The 27,956-nt window shown below is 33.8% G+C and overlaps 1 protein-coding gene across 3 annotated transcripts in view; it reads right to left on the bottom strand.

Annotated features, from left to right (window-relative positions):
* Dgk (diacyl glycerol kinase 1) overlaps window positions 1-27,956 on the bottom strand; it is a 527,084-nt gene that overhangs the window by 412,800 nt on the left and 86,328 nt on the right. For 2 of the 3 annotated variants that reach the window (XM_081736413.1, XM_081736411.1), the window contains exon 2: window positions 4,810-4,902. The exons of the other annotated variant lie outside the window; for it this stretch is intronic. The gene's annotated coding sequence lies outside the window, so the exon portion shown is untranslated. The remainder of the gene's footprint in view (window positions 1-4,809; window positions 4,903-27,956) is intronic. 3 annotated transcript variants of the gene reach the window in all.

Consider the following 27,956-nt stretch of genomic DNA (forward strand, 5'->3'; position numbering starts at 1 on the left):
GGAAGAAAGTATAGGGTTTTCAAACGGAAATATTGGAAAAAGAAAATAGTGTTGTAAAGAAATGTGAGTTGATAGAGTTTAATATCAGTAAGAGAATATAAGAATCGCACACATGTGAAAATGTTTGAAATAAATGCAAAATCAATGGAAATCCCATTAGATATTACGACAAGAATTATTTAAAACTTTAGGTTTAATACGAATATTGATGCAGTTAATAAACTAGAACTAAAGTTCCCATAAGTTCCATCTAGAATGTGTCTAATGATACTGTGAAAAACATAAACAAGCGCGAAAATACAGGGTTACTTTTTTAAAGCTCACTAATTTCGTTTGAGTCTAGAATTTCTAACCGAATTTCAATTTTCATGTGGTTTGTGGTAAATGATCAAGGGAGGATGGGAGATTTATGAGACTATGTTTACTAGTTTAAATTCATGGCGAATAATATCGGTCAAGCCTCAAGAAAAACAGCAAATATTTACCAGTGTACCTTACAATTCGAATGAGGTTTTTAGATTTTTTGAAGCGGAATTGCAGAATACAAATTAAATGTTAGTGGTAACAAGCATGAACTAAAAAATATTCATTGATGACGGAGAGAGATTTCTCGAGCGATCTAAGGAGTCGATAACTGACATCTTCCACAACCCCCGCCGTAGAAATCCGCTGCTTTTCTGCTTCGTTCAGGAGTGATCCTGTTGCTTCCAATTTCTTCACTAGTGACAATAATGTGTTCCTGCCTGGAGCAGAACGTAAGGCAAATTTGTTTCTAAATGCCCTTTGCACAGCAACAACAGATTCCATACTCCAAAAACTTTTCATCGATAATAACTTGTTGCTCTAAAGAGTACGCCATTCTCATTGTATCCTGATCACAATCACAAAATAGCACACAACTGTATATTACTGCAATTCCCAATACAACGGCCAGTTTCCTGTTGACCTTGGCAAGGTTATCATCTAACGGAAAAAACTCAAACCTCCGCACCTCACCGCACCTCATTCCAATTGTAAGGTATTGTCTGTTCACTCTAGGATGGAAGATTGTTTACAAACAACAATTGTAGTGCGAGCGTCAAAACCTTGCTTCTCACCCCTACATGGTTAATTCATGGTTGTCAGGCACATGAATCTCCGAACCGAATGTACCTACTTCTGCACAGTCATGGACCAAGTGCTATTACTACATAAATTGCTGCTTTTGAGATGACTGAGATATTAACGTTATGAAAAATTGAGTTAGTTATTATGTAATACAATCTTACATATAATGCACACTCAATTTTGTACAAGTGTTCTTGTTCGAAAGTGTGCGAAAACCTTGTACGCCTGGCAATATTGGAAGATGGCAGTTTGTGTTGTAAACAATAAACAGAGGTAGCGAAGACCGTTAGGTTCGCTGGACAGCGTTGTTTTCATGATAAGTCGACAGAAACATATTGTACAGATTGTAAACAAGGGCTGGGAATTTCGATGCGAGTATAGGTGGAAATATTCTCCCCACATATTGCCTGTTGGTGAAGGTTTGCAATGTTGCAAACTGCTAAGTGTAGACTTTCATACTAATTGAACGAGCTTTGAGAAGGATTAGTATGATGCAATAATTATAAATACTAACAACCATAGACTTAAAGTATTAGGAAATAAACCATGCTGCTGTAAGAAGAATATAATACACATTGAATTAAGTGTTCAAAGTACAATATAAAGCGAATTTTAACATTTAAACATTTCAAAGCTGTACACATTTGCCCTGTTTGGGTGCCCTTACCAGACACTGTGCAACACGAAAAAAGGTATTAAAATAGGTAGATCAAGCGTGGGCATGAACGCGGCTCTGGCCGGTATTCCTTATTAAGGTTTTCCTCAGTCCCACGAGGTGAATGACTAGATAGTAGCTTCTGTAAGGCAGGGGCGGATCCAGGACGGACTTCTTGAGGGCGGTGGGTTTTAATACTGCTACTTAGAGCTATTTTTAAGAGCTCCAAACTCTGGGATTGGGATTTATTTAAATATATAAAATGAGAAAGGTTCCTTTCCTGGCGGCAATCGCCATGATCGCCCCCCTGGATCCGCCACTGCTGCAAGGCCAGAATTGGGCCAAACACCGAGGCCCCAGAATTGGCGGGAAATATATTCCTTCAGAATATTATGTTGTCAACACTTCCACAAATATTATGGTGGTGGGTTCCGATATCCCTTTTTCGTTTGTGTGTGTTTAAATTCATTATGAAGTAAATGTAGAAGTGTTTCTTTCATTCTCTTTCTTTCTTTCTTCTCATCTTTCTCATCCTTGCTCTCCTTTCCCCACCTTCTTAAAATATGAATACTATTCTCCTGTAATATTGTTTCTCTCCACGGCCCAACCGGTTTAAAGAGACCAACCTGATATAGTTAACTATTAGCAGAAGTGTACCAATAAATTCACATTAGAGACAGCGCCGTAACTTATATTTTTTTTCTGGGGGGCAAGCATTAATATGTGTATTTGGGCCTCCTAGAAAAAGTTGTTTTTCTCATTCTTGGCCCCCCCTCTTTCTAACTTTTTCTTACTATTTATGCCCCCGGAGCCTGTCGGCCCTCCCTCACGGCAAGGTCTGCGGGGCCGCTACTTACGCCCTTGGGCCCATTCCATACATGACAAATTAATTAAGGGGACAACATTGACAAATCTCAAAGCCATACGAATAAATGTTATTTCTAGGGCCCCTAATAATAGACATTTCTTACTGAAGTGGGCACAAGGCTCACTTTTGTTTTATTTACCTTTTGTGCGCTGCTTTATGTAATGTAGTGAAACTGTTTAATGCTTCATTTATAATTTCATGTTCGTATTGTATATGGATTAAGAAAATTTCGTCTCCAAATGGGCCCCTTCGAACGGCGGGGAACCTCCCTGGGGGGAAGTTGCCCCTCCCCTGTCCCACACAAGTTACGGTCCTGATTAGAGAAGAAGTAAACTCTTTCGAAATTTACGCAACTTGCAAATACCAAACCCTACTAGTGCTAAAATTGATGAGTTAGTTCCACTGTTACAACTGCTATAAGGGGAAAGTAGGGGAAGGACTGCTAAGATTCGCTGGCCAGGTTTTGTGTCAAAACACAGCGCCAAGCTACAGTGAACGGACAATACACTAGGGAATATTTGCTGTTTTACTTGAGGCGTGGCCAATATTACCCGGAACGAATTTAAATCAGTAAACATAGTCCCATAAATTTCCCATCCTTCCTTGACCATTTACCACAAATTGCATGAAAATAGGATTTCAGTTAGAAATTCTAACCCAAATGAAATCCTGAGATTTGCAAAGGTGACCCTGTATTATCCTAGGTGTAATCATTTAAAAAAAAACAAAGAATAGACTATTAAAGTTATATAACGAAAGATACACGAAGATTGTAAATTCTAGGAAAATTTTATAAATAGCACAAGACAATGTTTTCAGCTATCTTCGCAATACAGAAAAAATACAATAATCGAACTTTGATGTATTAGGACTTGTTTAAAAAAATCTTTTTGAATAGAAATAGAAACAATTTTGAAAGAAACGGCCAAACGAGTGCACAATTGAGTCATTACCAAATGTGCACGTATACTTGGAAAGAAGAATTGATGTGAATAAATTTCCTAATTAAATACTATACATCTTAATATTGAGTTTAAAAATTCAACATCAAAGGTTGGTAACATTTTCATGTGTTATGATCTGCTAATGATTATGAAGCAATAGAAATACTGATCAAATTTCTCGGCGCCAAAAAATATCTCAAAATTTTGCTCGATAGCACTCACTACTGGTACAGTCAGCAGCAAAAAATCTGCAACATGAGCATGTAAGTTTATTGTCAAATGACAAAGAAGTCTTTTGTCTTTTGCTCCAAAATAAGTGTGCAGGGGAGGACGCCGAGGTTTCTCTGGCCTGAGTCGTGCCACTTAGACGTTAAGTTGATTCTCTAGTTTCACAATAAATTTACATGCTCATGTTGCAGGTCTTTTGCTGCGGACTGTACATTGTTATGAAGCTTAAAATGTGACTTTGTCACTTACATTCCTATTTTTAAAATTGTAAAAACATGTCAATTTGTGTTTTCACATTAACATGGTTAATATTTTTGGTAATGTCATATGACGTGTCTCCTAAGATCTTCCTCACCTGTCCATCAAAAAAGTAATCACTGATAGAGAACATACTCAGTAGTTATTAGCTTCAATAATCCCTCCATGAATTCAACCATAATTCAACTGTTATTTTCAATTTATACAAATTTCTGTTTAGAGTATGGCTTTCTGTGAATGTGAGGCATGAAGTCAGCAGAAAAGAAAACTGAACAATAAAAACCTTAGAATATTGGGTTATAGAAGGATGTTGAAGATGATAGGAAATGGTAGCGAAAAGATACGTACTGAAAATTATTTCGAAAAGAAGAGATCGAATTATTGAATATATTAAGAGGCATGGTAGAATCATGGAGGGAATGGCAGAAGGAAAGCACCTAGGGGATGGCCGGGATTGAAATGTATCGATCCAATAATATAAGATAAAGATAAGAAAAGTTATGTAGAAAATGAAAGTTTGACTTAGGATAGAAGAAACGGAAAGTTTCATGAAACCAATGAAGAAACTGTTTACTCAAGAAGAAGCAGAGGGTTTTGCTAATCTTAGACGCTAACTATAGTTTAAGTAATTTTTCCCTCGATCCTTTAAATTTTCTCCCAGGTACTATTACATAATAGCGATAAAACATGTTAATTTTTCTTTATCTCTGCTCTTCTCTCTAGCATTAGTCAGAAAAATTCTTTCTTACCATGATTCCTCCTAATGTATTTGGACGATTCTTCAGAAACGTCGAGACTGGAATTTTTCTATATAAATCGTTGATAACATAACCGCTGTGTTCCTAAAATCGGAAATTAGAATAATGCTTTAGTTAAACTTTTAGTACGACGCTAATCACACGTGGAAACAGCTAATTGTCTAGTCTCAGAAGCAATGTTATATAGTCATGTAACACATAGATTTCGAAATAAATAATGAAACTATTACATATATTTTTATATAGAACTATCAAAAACAAATTATTCCCATTGTATTTTCATATCTACACAAAAATAATATCCCTACGTTACATTACAGTATAACTATTAGAACCAACACGGTAAGAGAATGTGTAAAATATTGAAGATTATAATCAACATCAACCTACTCTTCTAAAAGCCAATTGAAAGTGTGTAAATCATGATGTTTTGTCTTCTAAGACAGTCTGTCATATATCTCAACATACAGATTCTCACACTAACTTTGACACATGCACACATGTACACACACACAAAAAAGTAGAACTCCTTTTTTCTCATTTCCCGTTTGACGTTTCGTGACAGAAAGAATCAGTTGTTGGGGAAGAGTTGCCAAGAAACTGTCAGTCAAATGGGTCAACAAGGATGGTTAGAAGTAAGTTTTCAGTAAAGAGAGGGTGGTGAGGTGAGGAATGTGACAGACGAGAAGAGTCTTCCGAAGATAAAGTTGGTAACTGAGAACTTATTAGCTTGTCATTGGCAACGAAAACATTTTTTTAAAAAGAGACACAAGAAAGAACTTACTAAAGAAAGAAAAAAAATAAGGACATCCACTCATCGTACACTAAGTACGTGCCAAAAATATAATAGGCCTTGACTCTGACATAGTACTTGTTACAGTAAACTCTTTTTTTTTTTTCTTGTGGATAAAAGATCTCTACTTCACCAAAGTACTGGTTCTATGTTGTGATATTTCTTAACAATGACATTTATTATCACATGCCTTTTAGAAGAAAAAGCATTATCTGAAATTACAAGGAGAACATATACGTAGTAAATCTGTTTATATTGAATAAACTCTCAGTTTAAAATAAACAATGTCATCGTTTTATGCTTTTGTGCTCTAAGAAGTAAATATACTATAGATAAAACAGCAAAAAGATATTACGCAAAAGTTACATTCCTTTCTAATAGGCAATCAGCAGTTTGTTACTGCTGTACATATTACATAGAAACTAAAGAACATCATAGACTCTAAACGATACTGTACATTAAAGTCACTGTTATCCATGAATACTCGTATGTTAAGGGATTAACTTGGTAATTAATATAATAGGGATGTATGCTGCCGCATTTGTGGGAAAATTGCTATTTAATCTTCTACACTTAGTATTATTTTTAGTTTCACCTTCGTATTCGTGGGTCTGAACATTCGTGAAGATAACCTATTTCATTTCCGTGAAAATTCGTTACTTTAAATGTAGATATGTTCACTGAACTGCACATTCTCATGAAAATTTCATAATTAGGTTACGTTTAATACCAACTCGGGCGCATCAGTATAATGAGATAACCGAATAACACAATACATACATTGTCATATCTAACTATTTGTGGTTACTTCTAGCTTTAAGCAAGTTGTTAGCAGTGAAATTAATTATTCTTATTGTAGTACTGTCTTAAATTCATCTTAACGTTGTCACAGCAGTTTTATATAGAAACTCTTAAATTGTTGTTTAAATGTTTACTTGTATTACACAGTTACACTGTAAAATTGTACTGTATCTCTCCTTTTGTCCTAACATTATCCTGTTGATGTCTAGATGCATTGATATACTGTACTCATTAATTCGGAACTAGCACTAAGTAATTATTGAAATTGATATATTGTGATAACAATACCTGATGAAACTTACATGGTAACAAAATCTGAACAGATATAATTCATCTTGGATCAACATCTTGCAGGTTGGAATGAGTTAAGTAATTTTAAATCATTATATGTTTACATCACGAAATCTATAACACTTATGAGTTGTTGGTTGATTTTGAGTTAGCGTCCCGTTCAGCAACGAGGCTACATAAGACATGGACCAACAGCTGAACGTTAAATACGAAGCACATGAGTTCGCACCGAGAATCGAACCATAGTCTCCTGTTTTGATGGCACTTACGCTAACCAGATAGTCACATAGAAGTTCCTGTAAGATTTTAGTGTATTCTTGAATTTACCTAGGGGGCACGGTGGCTCAATGGTAGAGCGCTTAGCTCTAGTGCATGGGATCCCTGGTTTGATCCCTGGCCAACTAAGCTTTTGGTGGACAACATCGTGCCCTGGGTTTTCTCAGAGTACTCCCATTTCCTTCCATCTTTTCATTTCATCAATTCTTCCATCATCATTTACTTGTTTTAATGGTCGTCTCCTTTAAGGTAATTGGCATAATCGTGGAACTATAAACTGAAAGATTTCAATTTCGGATTGTACCTAGAATTTCTAATCTGCGTATCATTATTTGCTATTAAATCGTCTTCAAAGTTGCTCAAAAATTGATCAAAATCTTTGTAATTATATAGTTGACTTTTTATTACTTTAAACCAGACGTAACTGAATGCCGAAAAAATATCTGCAAGAACTTTTAAGTAATTATTCTTTCTTACGGCTATTATGTTGCAATCAGCTTCGAATCAAAAAGCCTCTCGCAAGAATGTATCCTCATATATATCTTTGATGAGTGATAGCACATCATTGGGTTTTATGGCTATCTTTCTTCTCTCAGGATTTCCTTCGTCAATCTCACTCTCCGTCCCAATATAATAAATGATGGATTTCTATATCAATAGCGAAGATCTGTTTTCCCGTTAAGTGTGATTCTGTTATCCAGTGTATAGTTCTAATTTCAATATTACATTGTATCTAGTATCAATATGTCACTGAGAACATGGAGTGACTATCATCGACTTTCCTATTGCCTTACGCAACAGTGTTAGATTTAGCAAGTTTTAAGCCTACTCTTGTCTTAATCATTTGTACTTGTGTACATCGGTAATTTCAGTTGGTATTTTATTCCTTCCAAAATGTTTCTCGTTTTCCTTCTACAGAAAGGAAGGAAAATGTCTCTTTTTTTAAAAAAAAATCTTACATACACTCTAACTTGGTATGAAACTAGTCTTGGGCTTTAATATGAGATTGTGTGATTTTATCATCCAGATGATTTTCTATTTATAAGATAAGACTCTGTTATAATTTGCCGTAGATAATGCTATCTTAAATCAATTCTTCGCCTTCCATTTTCTTTTACCTTTCGTTGTAGCTGCTTTTACTATATCTGTCCTGTATTCGTCCGTCCAGAAGGCAAAACCATATCTGTCCATATGTCTATCTGTTTAGAAGACAAAAATATCTCAAGAAACACTTTACGGATCCTTATCAAATTTTAGCCAAGACATAGAGAGTCAAAACTTATGAACCAAGTTGGTTGATGAAGTTGATCCATCCACCAGAAGTGGAAGAAATCTACCATTTCCGGTTTCAACTTTGATCACTATAGAGCGAAAACGGTGATAAAATTGCGAGGAGCTTTTTTTTTTTTTTTTTTTTTTTTTTTTTTTTTTTTTTTTTTACAATCGATTAAGCATCCTAAGATAGGAAAACATTTCATTCCATTCCTAATTCTCTACTAAACCGGAAATGATACAAATTCATTACAACTTCCGACTTCAATATTGATCTATATAGAGAGAAAAGATAAGATATAAGTGTTTTATTTTTAAATTGATTAATCGTTCTAGTAATAGGCAACATTTCAAACCTCTATTCAAACCGGAAGTGACAGAAATCGACTGTTTCAAGTTTTAAGGTGGTTGGTACCTCTTCGCTGAGTCGAGTTTTCCCCTATCTAATAATATTGGAACTTTTTTCGTATTTTTCTCAGCAAGCAATGAACAAATCCTTACAAACTTTTGCATGGAGTCAGGTCGATAATAAAGCATTCGTTATATGAGCTTACAATTTTACTAAGAGCCTTCAATTAAGTTATTCATTCCCCCCTTTTTTTCATGTGAAGATTTGCAACAGTGCGATCTCTTTTTCCCTGTTTGTGTTAGCAGCGTGAGGAACATTCGAGCTAGTCATTTAAAACAGGTTTTAAAACTCTGTCCATGTCACATCTGTGGAATGAAATTTTCTGGCCATCTCGTCTTTTTCGAGGACAGATTTATGACACTGAGAAGGAGTGGGCGCTCTTTATTTTCTTTGCTAAACCTATTGCTTTTAGTATATTCGTCTAGTCTCATTCGGAGTTCTTGTGGTTACTTTGAAACCTAGCAAGGTGCCTCTTGCATCTCATGTATTTCAGTCTTACACCTGATGATTGGTTATAGAAATATAAATTAGCAGACAATTGTGATATCAGATACATTTCCCGTGTGGGGGCCGCGGTGGCTCAGTGGTAGAGCGTTCATCTCTGGTGCATGGGGTTCTTGGTTTGATCCCTGCTCGCGCTAAGTGAACTTTGGGGTGGACAAACACCGTGTGCATGGGTTTTCTTGGGGTTCTCCCGTTTCCTCCCACTTTCTTCACTCCATCATTTTATTCATTACTCATCATCACCGTCTCCTTTAGCCTAACCGGCATAACTGTGGGACGTCATACTTACAGATTTAATTTCATTTTCAAATTTCCTGTGTGAAATACTAATACTACTATTACTACTACTACTACTACTACTACTACTACTACTACTACTACTAATAATAATAATAATAATAATAATAATAATAATAATAATAATAATAATAATAATAATAATAAATAGGAAATTCGTGGCACAAGAGATTGTAACGAGCAAGGAATATCAGTGCAGCTCGGCACTAGTAACTTAGTTAAAATGTGTGGTTACCACATCGGTTCCTTCTTGCCGGTTTGTTTCCCTGAGCGGAGACTGGCCGCGCCGCTGACACCAGTGGGGGTTTCACATTGAAAACACCAGCGCTCTTTGACTTTTGTAACCTCACGGAAACAGGTAAACCAGTGGAGATAATATTTTGGAATAATTATATATATGTATTTGCAGGCCCGTATCCAGGGGGTCTAGGGAAGCCCCCCGCCCTAAATTTTCGCTGGCCCCCCTAAACTTTTCACGGTAGGCTTGCAAATGAACTATAATATGGTGATAAAATATGATATGGTTGGATGGGGCCTCCCTAACTTCAGCAGCCCCCCTACACTTTTGGGCGGGCTACCGGCCTGTGTATATGTATTTGAAACTGTGAATAGCAGTATAGAATGTTTATGCTAAATAATAATAATTTCATTTTTACCACATACGAAGGAAATTTAGAAATAAACTTTTTTTGTTACACAAATGTGTTCTTAGCGTGAATGCTGTCAAATTCTATTCCTAGTGATGACAGATTTTTCGGTGTTGTTTCAGTATCGTGAGGCAATTGAGAAACTGAAGAACTGACCACACATTACCCTTCTAACAGAGCACATTTGTAGGAGAAAGTGAAGTGTAATATCAGTGATTCTTTTACTACACAAGAAAACATCTATACATAATGAAATACATATATTATTCTGTATGTACTGTTAATGTAGATACAAACGTCATTTTCTTATTATTACTTTTCGAAATATGAATAGGGACTTATTTCTTGATAACAGGAAATAGGGACTTATTAGTGTTACCTGCTAATAATAACCTTTAAACTTACGCCAGATTATTTATTTTCCAGATGGTGAACGCGAAATTTCATCTATAGCTACCATATATATACAAATAGTACAACACATATTAACAGAATAATTTTAATTTTATTCATTATTTTTTCATGCTTCATTTTAAAATATAGGCCTTTTTTTGTTGAAGTACACCAATTTGTCAATATCATATATATTAAAATAAAACATTACCGAATGAGTATAAAAATATGTGATGGAATACTTCGTTACATCAAGTCAGAACATTGAGTAAATGAAGTTACTCGTATTAGAAAACTAAATAAACAAGCAGTATAATCAAAATGCTAAATATCAGCGAAGTACTGTTCACAATTTAAATATCTATGAGCATACTCCAAAATCCCTAGGCAAGTTTCTACATTGAAAAAAGGTAAACAAAATTCACAAGGCCACGCTAAACCTAAATACAGGAAAAGTTAAATTAAAAAAAAAATATTAGTAAAATTTCTACTCTTCCCCTCCAAAATTATGTCGCAAATCAAGTAAGTAACTTGCTTAAATTATACTGCTCTATCACGTTTTAATTTTGTTGATAGGTGGCCAAAGTTACACTCGAAGTATTGATTTCAATCAATACAAATCAAACAAAACACTAACATTTCACATTTATTTATACAATGAGTATGTCATAGTTTTTTTAAAAAAAACATTTTCATTTCATGTATAACTTTGAAAAGTAATAATTTGGTTTCAAATGTTAATTTCACGCAAAAAAAGAAAGAAAAATATACTATGGCAAATTAAAGTGAGATTACAGCATTACAGTACATAAAAACTATCTTTTGTTGTATTATACTATGTACATTGTCAGATCAAACCACAAGTTCTCTAAACGTACACATTCCATTTTAAAAAGTAGTTCAAATAAGATGCTAACGAAATTTTGCTGACAACTCTCGAAACTCTATCTAAGAATCAACTTTTTAAAAAATTGACAAAAGTTATAGGTATACTTCATGAGTGAGTGAAAAAAGAATACAAATATAGATTAAAGAGAAATTTTAAAAAAATCTGCAGTTAACAAGAATATAGTTAAACAAATCTAAAAGATTCTATAAAATAAATTTAAACAAATCTTCAATCAGATCAATTGATTTCCTAAATTCTCTTTGTATCACCTTTTATATAAATATAAAAAACATATAAAAATAAATGTATACAGTATATAATGGTGTTGTTGTCCATTATTATGTTGATCTAAATATAAAGTTGACTGGTAATAGGTACTATTTTGAGCACTATTCGTTGTTACAAACCATACACTTTATTTTAAATTAAAATATAATAAATAAAATACAAATAGTTCTCTTAGCAAGGTACATTACTATAAATGTAGTTTTTCTTTTACCAGTGTAGAAGTTTATTATAAATACCTCATATATACATAGAATGGGCACTGGAGTCAAGAAAGGTATGTCTCTTCATGTATCAAAAAAGTTATAATAATAATAATAACAATAATAATAATAATAATAATAATAATAATAATAATAATAATAATAATAATAATAATAATAATAATAATAAAGTGACATTCGCTTTCGTATACATTAAAAGTATCTTTATTCAATAGAGACAGTTCGCTTCTAATTTCTTACAACTGCCTATACTTGACAGGGAGAAAAGCTAATGCAAAGAAGAATGAATCTGTTCTTGCTGTTTATTTTTTCTGCTTTTAGCAAAGAAAACGTACTCCAACGCCTCCTCACTGAAATGCCATAAATACGTCATTGTTGAAAAAGGTCCCCTCACAGCTGTGGACGTTGTTCAAACTTCAAAGTAACCCTAACTCGCCGCAACCTGCTAGAAGAGAGAACGCAGTGTCGTCAATGCGTTGTTACAAATCTTCATATGAAAAAAAGGGGGAATGAATAATTTAATTGGAGGCTTTTAGTAAAATTATAAGCTCATATAACGAATCCTTTATTATCGACCTGACTTCATGCAAAATTTTGTAAGGATTTGTTCATTGCTTGCTGACAAAAACACGAAAAAATTTCCAATGTTATTAGATAGGGAAAACTCGACTCAGCGAGGAGGTACCAACCGCCTTAACGTTGATGGCTATAGAGTACAAATTTTAATAGATAGCAAGAAGTGGTTTCTGTAATCAATTAAGCATCCCAAGCGCATATATTTTTCATCAACACTTTTCTTCATGTGATATTGCTACTTATTGTAACATCTGTTATTTGGTTAATCAATTTGCTCTGAAAGAAAGCTACAATATGCTTAGAATCTGGTTCAATACATTGTCTTTTACAGAACTTGACTTTGTCAACACTTCATCAGCATCAGCATCAGCATCAGCATCATTTAGTCTTGATGGATTATTTGTTTATCCATATGATTTTTCTTTCCTCTTTGCAATTTTCGATAAATTATTTTGACTAAATATTCGAACAACTGTATAAGTTCAAGAACCCATATTGAAATTCCAGGCTACTGAGTGCTCGAACCTTGATACACCACTGAGTATGATAGTACTTATTATTGTAATAAATCTGTTTGTCATCTGAAAAAATGTAAGAAACGACTCCGAAATATGTAGGCTTTCAGAGCGTATTTGTTGACTTCCTTTTTGATCATTATACATATAATTTTTCATCTATATTTTGGCAAAGATCTGCTTCAATATTAGTTCGTCATTGAACATGTTATAACCATTTTCTTAGCTACTGTATTTCCTAATAACATTACACAGAAATGTATAATAGTTCATATTTATCGTCAAAATTTTGTCGAATATATTATCTACTTAATATAACTTTGTTTTCTTCTGTAGCCACAAAAAATTGGCATTCGTGTTCTAGTAATTAGTAATATTATTTATTGACGGGTTACTGATCGTTGTAACATGGCTTACAAGTTGAAACACAACTTGCCATGTAATCCGGGAGAAAATTCTAATGGTCTTTCTCAACATACGAGTGCCCACATAAATTGTCAGGTTCCGAAGTGACTGGGTAATAAAAAACTTAGAATAATCAATCTGACCATTTTCTTTTTAAGAGAGAGATAAAGTGGAAATTCAGGGCTACATTCATCCATTTATTAGACTCTTAGTTCGAATAACCTACAAAACGTTTCCAAAAACGCAAGAATGGAAAGCATTACAAATACTGTGGCTGACAGTAAGGCCGCGGTGGCTCTGTGGTAGAGCGTTCACCTCTTGTACATAAGTCCTTGGTTCTATCCTACCCCGGTGAACTTTGTGGTGAACAAACATCATGTGCGTGGATTTTCGCGGGGTTCTCCCGTTTCCAACCACTTTCTTCGTTCCACCACTTTATTCATTTTTCATAATCACCGTCTCCGTTAGCCTAGATGGCATAACCGTGGGACTTAATGATTTCATTTCATTTTTTGTAGCTCCCAGTAGGAAAATGTGATTGAATGTTATGAGGGTGACAAGAATCGAATAATAGGATATATATTCCACATATAGAACATGTGAGTGGATTATCTTGAGCTTCAGGGGAGAAACACGTGGCGAAGAGAGAATGAAATAAAGTACCTAGGTAGTTAATCAAACATCCAGCAAATATGTACTTTACCCTAAAGGAGACGAGTTAATAATGAAATTCAATGATTATGAAATAATTGGTGGAATAATAATAGTTTAAGAAACGGGAGAACCCTCAGAAAACCTACGGACACGATATTGTCTTCCACAAGGTTACTTGGCTTGGGGTAGGACCAGGGATCTTTCGCACTAGGTTAGCTCTGTATGACTAACTCCGTGGCCATATATTTTTTTAGACAAGAAAGAGAGTGCGAGAGAAAGAGGAATACATAAAACAGGATCTATTAGAGATGGATATAATAATAATATTAATTACGTTGGTACAGGGTAGAGTTCAATAGCAAGCTTTTATTTCTGCGGAGATCGACTTTAATTTTGTAAAATGTAGAATTATCTAGATTGACTTAGTGCCTCTATCCATAATTATTTACCACTATATACACTATAACACTTCTAATGATACTTATAACGTGTTAGAAGCACACACGTATTAGATATAAAATTTGAAGATTGTTATGGGATTATCATTGCTATGGCTTCTTCTGAGTGAATGATTATCAGTTATTGTTTCTTTCAGTATTGAGAATATATCAGACGGAATCTGCTGCTTATGAAAAGCTACTCGGATTAGTACAGGAGTCGAACTTTTAACCACACAAGCAACAAGTAAGCATGTTAGCCATTTGGTCACAAAGAGGCTCACAATTGAAGCATTCGCCCGAATAACACTGTGTGGCACATGTGAGGAAATCGAGAAATATGACGAAAACTGGAGTATGCTTCTCTATACGGCCATGTTCCGCGTATAGTTCGCCAGTTTACAGGTGCCATATCTTGAGCAATCGAGAAACGAGCCTTTCAGTATATATCAGTAAACTCAAAAATTAGAAGCTCACTGATAAGTCAGTAATTTCAATATGTGTCATGCAGAGTCTTTCGAGGATTCTCTATTGTTAATAGGCACATCGAGTTTCATAGGATGAGGGTAATTACTTTGTATGTATCAACTTGGACAGGTAATCGATTTATATCTTTTTTAATTTTGATGTGCATTTAAATTACCTCTTATGGTTGTTGTGTAGAAGATAGTTAGTTAGTTACTTCGAATTTGGCATTGAGTCAAAAGTTTGTGTATTTGTGTGAGGAGAACGAAGATAGACCACCCGGAATCTGTTGCCTTGACAGGAAATATCGTGGCGTGGCTTTACGGAAGCTCGATCACAGAGTCGCTGGTGGTTTTGATGGTTTCTGTGTACTCTCTCTCTCGTCTCGCACTTGAGTCGTCGTTTGCGGTAACCAGCAGGACGTGGACTCGGTTGAAGTTGGAATATTGATCAATTGATGGGAGCCACGAACTGGATACCTCTGGCTTACGAAATGTTAGGCGTCAATCAATTCACACACACACACACATGTACACAGAAATAAACACACATATACCTATTCTTTACGTAAAATCTACTTCTGCAATATGCATCAAAAATGCACATTTTAAATTTGAATCGAAAATCCATAGCACTAAGGGAGCGCGGTGGTTCATTGGTAGATTGTGCACCTCCGGTGCTTGGGGTCCCTGGTACGATCACAGCTCGCGCCGTGTGGCCTTTGTGGTGGACAAACATCATGCTCGTGGGTTTTCTCGGGGCGCTCCCGTTTCCTCCCACTTTCTTTATTCCACCATTTCATTCATTTCTTATTATCGCCGTCTCCTTTAGCCTAACCGGCATAATCGTGGGACGTTAAACTTAAAGATTTCATTTCATTTAATTTTTTCCATAGCACTAAAATACCGTTAATTAACCACGAAAATTTAAGAATATCAGTTGTGATGTACGTGTTCTATTATTGTGACATGGAGTCAATTTTCTACAAAATCTTACATTATTTTCTACAGAATATACTTACAAAATTTGATGTTTGTCGAAATATAAATTTTAGTTATTTATTACAAACGATTTAAAAATCCATAAGGATACTTAAATATTTATACATGCCTTTATGTATATTCTGTTTAATGGAAAACATGTATTTAAATTCGTGCGTTCTTTCGTAGCACAGAATGCTATTAAAACTTTTTGCCAATATTACTATCAGCAAATAACTGACGCTTGCTGAAGCGAAAAGTAAATTGTTAATTGTAAGTTTATTTGATTATTATACAATAAAAAAGTTATTTTACACTGATGTCAGTATTTCACATTATTACTATTATAATTAGTATTATTATATTTATCATCAATATAAGAAAATATAACTGATATTAATTCTAAAATTTCCTGATTTTTAATTCAAAATAACTTTTCGACACGATGAATATATGTTTTTGAACAGTTGTTATAAAATATTTTATCTAAATTATCGTATTTACTTACTTCACCAAGTAAGCTTCAACTTATTTGAATTACTTCTTAATTATAAATTAAATTATGCAACTTAAAATTACAACCGAAAATTATTGTCATACATGTTTATGTAAAATATTATCATAATTACATAGAGCACAGATTCTCTTTGCTGAGAGAATGTATACTTAAACGAATCACGAAACAATATAATGTATACATGATTCCTGGTAATGACAATAAAGAGGATCACGCAAAGCACCAATGTAACTACTAACATTACAATCTTGTAAGGACACCAGCGTGACACTAATATTAAGGTTAATAACCTTCTTGTGCTAAAACTTAATTTATACTTAGACAACCAACATTTATTTGCTGCTGCATAAATTCCTAGATTGCTTAGAAGCTATGGACTGTCATGATAAATTTTCAAACTATACAATGTGTTAAAGACACTGTTACCCGTAAAAATAATAGTGATTAACTTCATTAACAAACCCGGCCGAGATAATCGTTATAACTATCTATTGCAAAACACACACACACACATATCTCTCTCTCTATATATATATATATATATAAATAACTATCTATCTATCAAAAATTGGTTTTCCTTTCATGAGTTGTATCTGAAGTAAGGAAGGGACGCACTAATAGTACAATTTTACAAGACCCACTTTGTGGAACTTCACTTTAAATTACATAATTTGAATAACAAAATTGGCCAAAATTTTTCGGCCTCTTATCTCTCTATGCACCAATCTTCTGTGTCTCCTTATAAGTACATTTAATATTGTGTAACATTTATATTCTCTGAAGCAAAATTCTCTACAAACTAAATTTGTTAATGAACCAAATGTGCCCAGCATAATTCAGGAAATATATATGTAAGCGTTAAATATTTCTTTATCCATAGTATCTTTTATGGCATACTGACGTAAGATTACAATTTTTGGTAAGTATTCACAAGATCGTTTTCAAAACATATAGCATACATTCATCCCCTCATATACATCTTTCTTACGTAAATTTAATGTGAGTATATGCCGAACTATAAAATTATAAGCTGGGTATATTCCGTATTATATCCCTGGGAATGTCCAAAATTCCTGCAAGAAGCATAATAATAGGAAATGCTAGTTCCAAAGAAACTTTTTGAATTCACTACTCGTTTTCATTGTTGTTACCTCTTAAAGCAATGATAAGTATCAATGAATGAAAAAATATGAGACTTTAACGAGTAGGTGTTCATAATAATATCCAAAATTTATGCTACGATTTTCATGTATATATTTAGAGAGATATTTTTCCTCTTTATTTAGAAAGGCAGTACAAAGGAAGGTTGAAAATCATTTTTAGTTTTAGCCTCCATTTTGGTTTCTGTTACTTCCTTCTTTACATATTGAATTTGTTTGAAAGCTGCATTACTTCTTTTATATAAGTTGGATAAACTTTCCTAGCAACATTCAGAATAATAAATGCAGTCAGCATCACCAATATATTTATCCGTATGTTTGAAAACAAGGAAAAGAAGCCCTTGGTTTTTGCTATAAAGAATATTGATCAATAAAATATTTATATAAAGTTTCAAGAAGAAAATTACTTTTTTGATGTTCTTTTCAACAATTTAGTACTCAAAGGAAGGGAAAGATATTTTCCATTTATTTTGATATCTCTTGAGTTTCTCTCTGTTAGCTCTTGGTTTTGTTTGCTTTAGAGTTCCTTTTCTTTGTTAGCTCCTTAAACAGCATTTGGTTGATGGATACTAATATCGTTCAATATATTAGTTGTTTTTATTATGTTTCTTTTATAAAATGTATGTTTTTTATTTGTATAATATGTATTACCTCTGCTGGCATCTAATTTAGATTGTAGTTTATCGATATTTTTAACAAGGCGAATTACTTGGGATTTGACTCCGCTCCGCGAATAACATTTGATGATAATTTGGTTGCTTAGTGTGGAAAGATTTATTCGTATTATAAACATTCGCTTATCCTTCATGAGTTCCGAACCCAGTAGTACTGATAATAGCTCTGTATGAAATAGAAGCGTTCTTCTCTACGTTATCTAAATACTGGAAACTCTAATATTGTCGAGAAAATTCAAACGAAACGAGAATATCTTTTCAATGATGATATAATTGAATTTAAAATGAAGTTGGTGTAAGGTAAAAGAAAAAACGGGGAGATTCCGATATCTGCGTTACATTGTCCATTCTGCTGGAATGTGCTTTAGCTGTCGCCAGTCTAGTTATTTCAGCTGGTTCTACAAGGATAGGTAGGTGATCAGTTTGGCTTCACTGGTAACTCGTTGCAAGCATGAATGGCCGGTACCTCCTGAATTTCTTCTGACCTGGCTCCCTTCTTGATTATATTCTTAAAGGCCTTGATTATATGTATTTCATACTAGAGATTGATAAGATGATAAAATATACTTATAAAGCGTCGATCCAATGCCAAAACCGCGAATGTGCTAAATTTGACTTTGAGTTATAAGCATTTTAATATTCAACTTACCCCGAAAAATGAGTATATAGACTTAGGTACATGTTTCAGGAATTGACGATAACTTCTAATATACTCATATTTCACAAATGGGACTTTGGTATTGGAATCTGTGTGCTCCAAGCAACGTGAAACTGCACTTAGGTAAAAATAGCAAAATTTGCACATTCGAGGATTTGGCATTGGACCGACGCTACCATCTTATCAATCTCTAGTATGAAATACATATAATCAACCATTTTCAATACGCTTCAATGCTTTCGAGTTTCAGCACATGACGTGGAATGAAGCTGTTTATTAGGTCTCCTCTTGTCTTAATATCCATGAAAAGATTTCTTTTGGCACCAAATATTTGAAATTTGATATATAATATGAATATCTCGCAATTTGCACGAATTTTGAAAATTCTTATATACTAACCTTTGGCTAACTGGGGGTTCTGCCCCCAGACCCACGCATTTGGTCAGCCTATGGCCTCGCATTTCTTAGGTATCAGTCTTTTCATCAAGAATGAATTTTGTGCATTTGCTCTTTAATTACATTTCCTGAATTTGGCACAACTAGGGGCTTCGCCTCCTGACCTTCACGTTTACTCTGCTTACGGTCTCGCACCTCTTAAGTCCACAATTGTACCAAATTTCCAGTTTCTTTTTCCCTATTTCAACTATCTAAAAGATAAGGTTTTGTATCCCAAGAAATCGCCCATTTAAATAACATGGGAATTTCTTCATTCACCCTTTAGATCCCTTAAAACCTAAAAATATTCACTTTTGGCAATTTTCCTGTAGATTAGTCCCGGAAGGCTAGAATCATGCGAAATTTCATCATTCTAATCCAGCCGGATGTGCCTAAACATTTTGGGGTGTAGAAGACGTCCCATATAAATAACATGGGAAAGATTTTTCAGTTGGAAATTTTTATTTTTAGCGATTTACTTAGTTAACACTAACCAAAACATTAACAATATAAGCATACAGAATTTCAAGTTTTTATTCCAATTCCAAGTACCTAAAATATGAGATTATAGGTTCAAAAGAGGCCCATTTAGATAACATGGGGAATTTTTTCATCTCCCCTTTAGTCCCCCTAAATAATAAAAATACTCACTTTTGGCAATTTTTCTGTCGGTTAGTCCCTAAAAGCTACAATCATGTCAAATTTAATCATTGTATCCTTACAAGATGTACCCAATAATTTGGGGGTGTAAAAGCTGTCCCATATAAATAACATAGCAAAGTCCCATATAAATAACATATACCTTTCTGAGTTTTTGGTGATGCAATATTGAATACTTTTTAGAGATCCTTCGTGACTTAGCGGTCAGCATTCGCACCTTTGGCGTTGGAGACCCGGGTTCGATTCCCTGCAGGAGCTCATGTGATTCGCATTCCACGTTAATCAGTAATTTCTGTCTCATATAGCCTCGCTGCTAAAAGGGACGTTAAACTCAAACTCAACTCAACTCGACTCATATTTGATACATTTGTCCACTGTGTTTATTGATACACATAATATGGATATCTCATTCACTTCCACGAATGTTGAAAATCTAATTACAAAGAAATGGGGGAGAAATACAGCGGCTCTTAGGAATAGAAATACTTCAATTCAACTATTTTATAAATAAGGCACCAAATTTTATACATGGGGATCTTTGAAAACGTAAATATTGCATTTGCTTTCCGAACTTTAGAAGAGATAGAAATTTAACTGTTGTTACTTGTCTCAGCATGCACTGCGACTGTCTTTTGCTATTGTTGTGTAGGATATATCATAAGTGGTAGTGTGGTACGGATTCGTCTGTGCAATAAGCAAGACGTTTGTAGTGCAAAATAAGAGAAGTCTGTGACTTTCACAGGGAGTTGGAATAAGCATATCGAGCGTAAAATTTCCAAGATTATGATAGATCACATAACTCTTGGTGTAGCATGATTAGAGGGTGAGGGTGAGGGTTCTGAAACAAAACCAGTGCGATTGTCGAACATGAAGAAGACTGTCACAAAGATACGAACATTTAGTGGTGGAACTCAGACATCATCTGGCACAATTTTTGTCTACAAACAGTACGATCGGAGATGGATATAATCAACATCCATGACCGAGTTGCGATATTGCCAACGTGGTAGTATGAAACAGATGCTCTCCAGAATGTAAAAAGAAAAGAAAAACATACTTCATCAATGATTTGATACCAAGAATGTAGTATTGTCGCCATTTTACGCTGAACCAATCTGTGCTACAGGCTATATTGATAGTCCAATGCATTATTAGTCAAATAGGTTGCTGTTTCTGTTGTTTTTTAATGCGAGGATTGATCCAAAATCATGACAACTACTTTTTTCTTACAAACTTGAGACAACACGAAAAATGTAAGGCATATATTTAAAGTGTGTGTAATGTGCTTTCAAATGTTACAACCAGATTGAGTACGCAATTTAGTCACTATGACCTGTACATCTTTCACCTGAACATAGCATGTTCACTGCGAAGAAGATAGGGAGTCACACACTGCCTCGTTGGAAGGCCTCCACCAACCTCGCCACTCTTTAATAGGGGTACGTACACTGTTAGGGGATAAGTACGCGCACCCTTCGTTTCTTGTAGTTCTGCATGGCAATCTCGTTGTTTCTGTTGCAGAGAACTGCTATCTTGAATTGCGTATGTTGCTCGCTATTCGTTCCTCTATTACAGAACACTGCCATTTAACAACCGAAACTGAGTGTGTTCTCTTCCACCAATCTGTATACATACTTGTTCTAATAACGCTTTGAACTACATGCCACATACTTTCAAATATACATACGAAAAATCATATACATACATACATATATATATATATATATATATATATATATATATATATATATATATATATATATATATATATATATATATATAGTTACCTCCTACCTTAAGAAGTAGGGGATTTAGTTTGGATTCACACTTAGATATGTTTTGGAACTACTGCATTGAGAATGGAATTTCAGTACTTTTCACGTCACTGTAACAAGCATTTTTTGCGTCAGAAGCCAGAAGTTAAAATATGTTAGAGAATATTTCTATTGAAACCTATTACCGTTCAGAGAACGGGCAGTTTAGATAGTTATTTCAGTAACCTTTAACTCAGATAGTAATGCGGAGACTAAGTATTCAGTTTCTGGAATGCAATTACACCTAATGGAGAACATCATAATGCATTTAGCCTTCCTTCCTACTCTCCGTCTCTCAGAGGGGTGTTCCATTATTTACATAAATTTTCTACAACTTCTCAGTCTCACATTTAAACATTTCTCATTATTTTTTCTATTTTCGATATAATTAATTCAGACATTTAAATACCCATATTTGATTTGCCATATCTCTTTCTGTCTGTAGATTTCTTTAAGTGTCTGTCTGATACTACTCTCAACGTTACAAATTTAGAATCAACACGAAGGAAAACTTTAAGAAAATAAGTTTAAAATAAGTTAAAATAAATCAACCTATATTTTTTGTTGTCAAGAAGTTGCAAAATATTTTATATAAACTTTCCTTTGAGATACTTATACACAACATAAATGTAGTATATATTGACCTAGAAAGTTTTCAACAGAAAAGAAATGAAAGAAAGCAGGGGACAATATTGAGTTTCAATTGGCATTGCAAGATTGAACGTTCCGGAAATAGGAATGTCAACTTATGATAGAGCTCACTTTGTCTCATGGCTTCAAGAACACATTTCAGAACATTTTGGAAATGGAAATGGATTACTCTCTCCATCAATATAAAAGAAAAGAAGAAAACAGTAAAAATAACAAACGGAAGATAGAAGATCGGAAAATGGTAAAAAAAAAGTGATGCTGCAACAGTGATTTTTTTCCTGAAAGGCAATTGTAAACGATAACATTTCTAGTTCAAGTTAGCTTTTTTCTGTAATATTCTCTTTTATTTAAAAGTATAAAGTATCATTTTCACGTCAAATTACAGACAGGTTTAATATGTCAATTTTTATATTTTAGTCAGGTAAATTTAAGTAATCATCAGAGAAACGCCGAACTTAAGAGTCTTAATATTTATTAGATGATTACATTATTTGAACCTGTTTCGTGTTACCATTTCAGAAAATGACATGTTGATAGATGTATGGCCCCAGATATTAATGGTATAATTTTTTGTTTTATTATTATGTTAAAAATCTATAAATATTTTGAGGTGTGCTGTTAAATGTAAAATCGATTGATTTAGGATCTCTTTTCTGAGGAACATCTTTTTGAAGATTAAGATATTTCGGTGCAGAGCAAGGCTTAGGAAACAAGAAATTTTCGCAATACGTTATTGTTTGTCATGGTATGAAATTGGGTGGTTACAATGAAGAACTGTTTGAAAAATCTTGCACAAAACAGTATTGCAAGAGTAGAGGACTATTTGAAATAGCAACAACTAACTCCAAATAAAATCCCAAACGTTCCAACACTAACAAATGCTACTTGTTCAACTCCCTTACCAGGGATTTTATAAAGAGGCAAACATAGTCGTTCGGTAATACACTTGAAAAACTTTAAAATAATGCAGTTACTTTTTTCTGAGATTAATTAAGAAGAGATCTCCTAGAAATTGTCCATTAAGTGGGCGATAAAATTCGAGCATCCTATATTTTGAATGACTTCTTGTTTGAATGTAGTATATCCTAATGTCAACTTGATTCTAATTCTGTGTTGTTCCTGGTAAAACATTTTTATTATGTAGATAGTTTCTTTCTTGTTTATTGTTTCGATAGTTAATTTTGAATACTTTAGAGTACTGCATATTATATTATTTATACCTATTTTCAACTTTTAGAGCCAGTTGTGTCATACATACAGTGTATTCACTAACGCTTCTGTAAGTAATAAATCTACACAGATTCCGTACATTTTCAAATCAGAAGCATTTACTAAATATTTGGGAACAAAAGTTTCAAAATATTTACATGATTTTTAAGTCAGAGTATCTTATTAAATATTGTACCACTAATCTATAATAATTACGACCATTGCTATTTCTGTTCTTTACGATGGGGTAGTATTAATAGCTCAGGAAACTACCCTACTGAGCCAATTCTAAGACAAGGACAAGAACACGTTAAGCCAGAAATCCTCAAACTGAATACGTAATACTATTTTCACTCATGAAATATAATAAAGTTTTAAAATACGTGATGTTATACCCAAAGCGCGCAGTTAATTCAATTTGACGGACTTATATCTACTAATAAGAGACATGCATATGCGCGCAACTGCTTGTGCAACAAGAAGGGTCAGCTGCAATTGACTAACTTTGGAATATTACTTGAAAAAATGTTCCATAGTTGTTCTTCCATTCACCTTGTTCTAAAAAGGTTGACTAGTCTTTGTGAAGTTTAGTTCCCCTTTTTACTACCGAGAACATAATGAGACTTACATTTACAGTTTCAGTTGAAAGCCACTACATGATCAACTACAGTAAATAGGATCTAAATGGTAGAACTAACCATTTTGACAGGAAGATCCCCATTGGGTAAGATGCAACTGCTAAAATTCATAAGTTTTAGATAAAGAAACAGTGGTTCAGTGGTAAAGCGAGAAGTCTCTGGCGGGATCAAAGGCTAGATGAGTTTGTGTTCGACATTGGTATTTTTCAATGTTCTTGCATTCCTTCCCTCATGGTTATCGCACCAATTTTCAATATTTGTTTACGTTCATCAATAATCAGTCTCAGGGCGCTTTTCTGGGACATTAAAAGACAAATCTCACTGGTTTTAGATAGGTTATTTTACCGAAATACCGTTCGCCATGCAATAATTACAATTAGTGCATATTAATACACGAGTACATATAACAACAGTAAGTTGGCATATTTAAGGATAAGTTAATGAAGTTAACATTGCTTAGAGCGTCTCAAGACAACGTAACATGACTATCAACAACATTGTAACAAAACCGGAAATGGTTCGAATTTGCTATTACTTCTGGTTTTAATACTGATTTTCGTAGTGCAAAAAAGTTAGAAGTTATAAAGAAGCGAGATTCTACAATCGATTCAGTGTTCCAAGAATACAATCCATTTCCTCCGTTGAAGCGCTGTTTAAACCTGGAGTAGTTCTAATGTTTGGAGTAGTCCTTTAGTTTTCCTTGAGTAGTCCTTTTGGTTTCATCAATTATCACTATAAAACGAACACGGTAACGGATAGCGAAAAACAGTTTTTTTAACGATTCAGCATCCTAAGAAATATAACTTGACGATCTACAACTCTCTACCAAAGCTAGAACTGGTTTAGATTTACTATTCCTTCCAGCTTTAATACTGATTTCCATAGAGTTAAAATGGTAAAATATATCGAAATAAGTTTTCTGCAATCGTTTCAGGGTCCCAAAAATAGGTTCCATCTATTCCTTTATCCTATTTTGAAATCGGAAGTGGTTCAAATTAATTATTTCCGGTTTCAACATTTATCGCCACTTAACAAGGATAGTAATAGATAGAGGAAGCAGTTTTTTTTGGAATCGATTCAGGGTCTTAAGGGAACATACCAACTGGATAATGTAAAACACATTCCTGAAATCGATGATTGAAATTTACTAGTGCTTCTGCTTTCAAATCTGACATTTTATAGAGCAAAAATTGTAAGAGACATCAAGAAACGGATTGTTGCAATAGATTGAGCGTCGCAGGAACAGGTTGTATCTCCTCCTTTAACTCTCTATCCGAATCAAAAATGGTTAAAATTAACCATTTCCGATTTCAACATTTTTCTCCATAAAAAAAGTAAGGAATACCGAATAGGCTTAACGTCTTTTCGATATTGATTTAACGTTCAAGTTTTATCTTAGATCTTATTCCTCTATTGCAGCCAGTAGTTACAGATATACTACTTCAAGTTTAAGTGTTGAATTCACACAGTTTGGAATTCGACCGTAGTTTCACACTGTGAAATGAACCTTATTGGTTTCATTATGAGTGTTTCAGTTGTGAGAGAAAATCAGCAATGTCGAGATTTTATCTTTTGGTTAAAGATCAAAGAACGTTGTGTCCTATTTCATTAGCTAGTCAAATGCGTAAAACACTAAAGTGTGCAAAATACCTCATGAATTTACGACAATACGTTTATTTGTAAAGAAATATAAATTTAGTGCTTAATTGAAACATTCATGTCTTGCAGTTAGAAAATTAGTTTAAAATGGAAACATTAGTTTACTAGAGAGGCAGACGAGGTTGCACATGATTTTAGGTTGCACATGCATTCACGAAATTAACATATGCAATTATTGTGCCCTTTAATTTCCAAGCCTGTAACTCTTCCAACATCATGTTGTAGCTCTCGAATACTAAATGAACTACAAATGGTGAGTTAAATTTACAATTATACTAAAAAAATATTTCAATTTAACATTCTACAATTAAGTCAATCAGACTAAAGGAGATGGGTCATTAAGCCAAATGAATAATGATGGAAGGATTGGTGGAATGGAAATGTGGGATTATCCAGAGAAAACCCACATACAAGATGTTCTCCACCACAAACTGACTTGGTCAAGGATCGAACCAAGAACCCTACACAAAAGAGGTAATCCTTTCACCACTGAGCCACCGTACCCTCTACATTTGTACTAAAAGATGAGTTAGTTATCTCATTAATACAGCAGACTTCCGATATCCACTCTAATGTAGCAGGCTAGGCTGGATAACAAAAAAAAAAAAAAAAGGAGTTGTATAACCACTCACCCCCTGCTCACATATAACATTAACCAAAACACGCTGTTATTTGTTATTCACATTTTGACCACTTAGTACATATACTAATTTATAAATGCTTGTTATGTACAGTAGTCTACATTTTAAGAATTTATTATAGAAAAGTAAGTCGAAGACTATAAATATTTTTACATATTTTTAGATAAACGTTATAAGCCTAACTTAATTGCAGGAAACATAAAACGATGTATCGATACACTGTACAGTAAAAAATACATACAATTTGAAAACAAAATATTAATATAAAATGTGGGTCTACTTATTTAAAAATAATTTAAATTATTTTATTGTTCATTAGTAAAAAATTACACAAATGTGAAAATATAGACCTAAGATAAAACAGTCAAAGTTAGCAGTTCTTAGTTTCTGATAAGTCCTTCATATATGACTTCTTCTCTTTGGCAAAATTGCTTTTTTAAGAAGGCATTATAACCCAAGTAGATCGTTCAAAAATGTATTCCTAATTTTATTACAGATATTTTTTTTTAACTAGGCCGGATTGTACGTAAGCGAGATAGTCGATATTCTACTAGGCGTATTAACGCAATAAAGTGTGTAGACATGTCTTTCAGAAATTTATAATTGACTAGCAGAATCCTCGTTCTTTTGACCATAAAAAGCGCCAAAACTGTTATCAACTTAGGGACCCCAAAAAGTATGATTTCGACCCTAATATCGGTCATTTTCAATTGTTTTTATATGTCACCATCTCCCATAGAAGTATTAATGTGGTTGAATTTGGATTTAAACGGCATCGGAAGTGTCACTGTCTCAGCGACTCCGAAAACTACGGATTCAACACTAATATCGGTTATTTCAGATAAATTTTATACATCTCCCTCTCTTCCTCTCCCCGAAGTTTCATTGTGAAAGTGAAATGATACAAGGAATCCCAGGCTCGAACCTCATCTCTGTTGAAAATTTGATCGGGATCGGTCGGGTGGTTGAAGAGTTATTAAGTCACTTTCCTTTATATATATATATATATATATATATATATATATATATATATATACACTTAGATATAGATAGATAGATAGATAAATAGATATAGATATACAACTATAAATAGATAGATAGATTTTTTAAATATGCTTAAAAATTCTAAGTCACTTTAGAGCGAAGTCTCCGGTAGAGTAACAACAATATTGACGTTTATCAAATCTGAATGAAAGCGTGGTGGAATAGAAGTTTGGTTTCGATTGTCTATCATGTCAAGTTGAATGAATAATAGACATATAATGGTTTCAATCACTTTTCTTTACTTTTTCCCTGTTTCTAAATCTTT

The sequence above is a fragment of the Thermobia domestica genome, chromosome 13 (genome assembly GCF_964235325.1).
Source record: "Thermobia domestica chromosome 13, izTheDome1.hap1.1, whole genome shotgun sequence".
NCBI lineage: Eukaryota > Metazoa > Arthropoda > Insecta > Zygentoma > Lepismatidae > Thermobia > Thermobia domestica.